Source organism: Bos grunniens, chromosome 27 (assembly GCF_055505025.1).
Source record: "Bos grunniens cultivar Pamir isolate PY7600 chromosome 27, Bosgru_T2T1.0, whole genome shotgun sequence".
Classification (NCBI taxonomy): Eukaryota; Metazoa; Chordata; class Mammalia; order Artiodactyla; family Bovidae; genus Bos; species Bos grunniens.
This window is the reverse complement of record NC_141191.1, coordinates 12070303-12074428: the sequence shown is the minus strand read 5'-3', so window position 1 is coordinate 12074428 and position 4126 is coordinate 12070303.

Below are 4126 nucleotides of genomic sequence, written 5' to 3'. Positions count from 1 at the left end.
ATGAAGTGATGGGACAGATGCCATGATCTTCGTTTTCTGAATGTTGAGCTTTAAGCCAACTTTTTCACTCTCTGCTTTCACTTTCATCAAGAGGCTTTTTAGTTCCTCTTCACTTTCTGCCATAAGGGTGGTGTTATCTGCATATCTGAGGTTATTGATATTTCTCCTGGCAATATTGATTCCAGCTTGTGTTTCTTCCAGTCCAGCAATTCTCATGATGTACTCTGCATAGAAGTTAAATAAACAGGGTGACATATACAGCCTTGACGTACTCCTTTTCCTATTTGGAACCAGTCTGTTGTTCCATGTCCAGTTCTAACTGTTGCTTCCTGACCTGTATACAGATTTCTCAAGAGGCAGATCAGGTGGTCTGGTATTCCCATCTCTTTCAGAATTTTCTACAGTTTATTGTATTCCACACAGTCAAAGACTTTGGCATAGTCAATAAAGCAGAAATAGATGTTTTTCTGGAACTCTCTTGCTTTTTCCATCATCCAGTGAATGTTGGTAATTTGATCTCTGGTTCCTCTGCCTTTTCTTTTCTTTTTTTTTAAATTTTATTTTATTTTTAAACTTTACATAATTGTATTAGTTTTGCCAAATATCAAAATGAGTCCACCACAGGTATACATGTGTTCCCCATCCTGAACCCTCCTCCCTCCTCCCTCCCCATACCCTCCCTCTGGGTCGTCCCAGTGCACTAGTCCCAAGCATCCAGTATCGTGCATCGAACCTGGACTGGCATCTCGTTTCATACATGATATTTTACATGTTTCAATGCCATTCTCCCAAATCTTCCCACCCTCTCCCTCTGCCATAGAGTCCATAAGACTGTTCTATACATCAGTGTCTCTTTTGCTGTCTCATACACAGGGTTATTGTTACCATCTTTCTAAATTCCATGTATATGCGTTAGTATACTGTATTGGTGTTTTTCTTTCTGGCTTACTTCACTCTGTATAATAGGCTCCAGTTTCATCCACCTCATTAGAACTGAGTCAAATGTATTCTTTTTAATGGCTGAGTAATACTCCATTGTGTATATGTACCACTGCTTTCTTATCCATTCATCTGCTGATGGACATCTAGGTTGCTTCCATGTCCTGGCTATTATAAACAGTGCTGCAATGAACATTGGGGTACACGTGTCTCTTTCCCTTCTGGTTTCCTCAGTGTGTATGCCCAGCAGTGGGATTGCTGGATCATAAGGCAGTTCTATTTCCAGTTTTTTAAGGAATCTCCACACTGTTCTCCATAGTGGCTGTACTAGTTTGCATTCCCACCAACAGTGTAAGAGAGTTCCCTTTTCTCCACACCCTCTCCAGCATTTATTATTTGTAGACTTTTGGATTGCAGACATTCTGACTGGTGTGAAATGGTACCTCATAGTGGTTTTGATTTGCATTTCTCTGATAATGAGTGATGTTGAGCATCTTTTCATGTGTTTGTTAGCCCTCTGTATGTCTTCTTTGGAGAAATGTCTGTTTAGTTCTTCGGCCCATTTTTTGATTGGGTCATTTATTTTTCTGGAGTTGAGCTGTAGGAGTTGCTTGTATATTTTTGAGATTAGTTGTTTGTCAGTTGCTTCATTTGCTATTATTTTCTCCCATTCTGAAGGCTGTCTTTTCACCTTGCTAATATTTTCCTTTGATGTGCAGAAGCTTTTAAGGTTAATTAGGTCCCATTTGTTTATTTTTGCTTTTATTTCCAATATTCTGGAAGGTGGGTCATAGAGGATCCTGCTGTGATGTATGTCAGAGAGTGTTTTGCCTATGTTCTTCTCTAGGACTTTTATAGTTTCTGGTCTTACGTTGAGATCTTTAATCCATTTTGAGTTTATTTTTGTGTATGGTGTTAGAAAGTATTCTAGTTTCATTCTTTTACAAGTGGTTGACCAGATCTCCCAGCACTACTTGTTAAAGAGATGGTCTTTAATCCATTGTATATTCTTGCCTCCTTTGTCAAAGATAAGGTGTCCATATGTGTGTGGATTTATCTCTGGGCTTTCTATTTTGTTCCATTGATCAATATTTCTGTCTTTGTGCCAGTACCATACTGTCTTGATAACTGTGGCTTTGTAGTAGAGCCTGAAGTCAGGTAGGTTGATTCCTCCAGTTCCATTCTTCTTTCTCAAGATCGCTTTGGCTATTCGAGGTTTTTTGTATTTCCATACAAATTGTGAAATTATTTGTTCTAGCTCTGTGAAGAATACTGTTGGTAGCTTGATAGGGATTGCATTGAATCTATAAATTCCTTTGGGTAGTATACTCATTTTCACTATATTGATTCTTCCAATCCATGAACATGGTATATTTCTCCATCTATTCGTGTCCTCTTTGATTTCTTTCACCAGTGTTTTATAGTTTTCTATATATAGGTCTTTAGTTTCTTTAGGTAGATATATTCCTAAGTATTTTATTCTTTCAGTTGCAATGGTGAATGGAATTGTTTCCTTAATTTCTCTTTCTGTTTTCTCATGATTAGTGTATAGGAATGCAAGGGATTTCTGTGTGTTGATTTTATATCCTGCAACTTTACTATAGTCATTGATTAGTTCTAGTAATTTTTTGGTGGAGTCTTTAGGGTTTTCTATGTAGAGGATCATGCCATCTGCAAATAGTGAGAGTTTTACTTCTTCTTTTCCAATTTGGATTCCTTTTATTTCTTTTTCTGCTCTGATTGCTGTGGCCAAAACTTCCAAAACTATGTTGAATAGTAATGGTGAAAGTGGGCACCCTTGTCTTGTTCCTGACTTTAGAGGAAATGCTTTCAATTTTTCACCATTGAGGATAATGTTAGCTGTGGGTTTGTCATATATAGCTTTTATTATGTTGAGGTATGTTCCTTCTATTCCTGCTTTCTGGAGAGTTTTTATCATAAATGGGTGTTGAATTTTCTCAAAGGCTTTCTCTGCATCTATTGAGATAATCATATGGTTTTTGTTTTTCAATTTGTTAATGTGGTGTATTACATTGATTGATTTGCAGATATTGAAGAATCCTTGCATCCCTGGGATAAAGCCCACTTGGTCATGGTGTATGATCTTTTTAATGTGTTGTTGGATTCTGATTGCTAGAATTTTGTTAAGGATTTTTGCATCTATGTTCATCAGTGATATTGGCCTGTAGTTTTCTTTTTTTGTGGGATCTTTGTCAGGTTTTGGTATTAGGGTGATGGTGGCCTCACAGAATGAGTTTGGAAGTTTACCTTCCTCTCCAATTTTCTGGAAGAGTTTGAGCAGTATAGGTGTTAGCTCTTCTCTAAATTTTTGGTAGAATTCAGCTGTGAAGCCATCTGGACTGGGGCTTTTGTTTGCTGGAAGATTTTTGATTACAGTTTCAATTTCCGTGCTTGTGATAGGTCTGTTAAGATTTTCTATTTCTTCCTGGTCAAGTTTTGGAAAGTTGTACTTTTCTAAGAATTTGTCCATTTCTTCCACGTTGTCCATTTTATTGGCATATAATTGTTGATAGTAGTCTCTTATCATCCTTTGTATTTCTGTGTTGTCTGTTGTGATCTCTCCATTTTCATTTCTAATTTTATTGATTTGATTTTTCTCCCTTTGTTTCTTGATGAGTCTGGCTAATGGTTTGTCAATTTTATTTATCCTTTCAAAGAACCAGCTTTTGGTTTTGTTGATTTTTGCTATGGTCTCTTTTGTTTCTTTTGCATTTATTTCTGCTCTAATATTTAAGATTTCTTTCCTTCTACTAACCCTGGGGTTCTTCATTTCTTCCTTTTCTAGTTGCTTTAGGTGTAGAGTTAGGTTATTTATTTTATTTTTTTCTTGTTTCTTGAGGTGTGCCTGTATTGCTATGTACTTTCCCCTTAGGACTGCTTTTACCATGTCCCACAGGTTTTGGGTTGTTGTGTTTTCATTTTCATTCATTTCTATGCAAATTTTGATTTCTTTCTTGATTTCTTCTGTGATTTGTTGGTTATTCAGCAGTGTGTTGTTCAGCCTCCATATGTTGGAATTTTTAATAGTTTTTCTCCTGTAGTTGAGATCTAATCTTACTGCATTGTGGTCAGAAAAGATGCTTGGAATGATTTCTATTTTTTTGAATTTACCAAGGCTAGCTTTATGGCCCAGGATGTGATCTATCCTGGAGAAGGTTCCATGTGC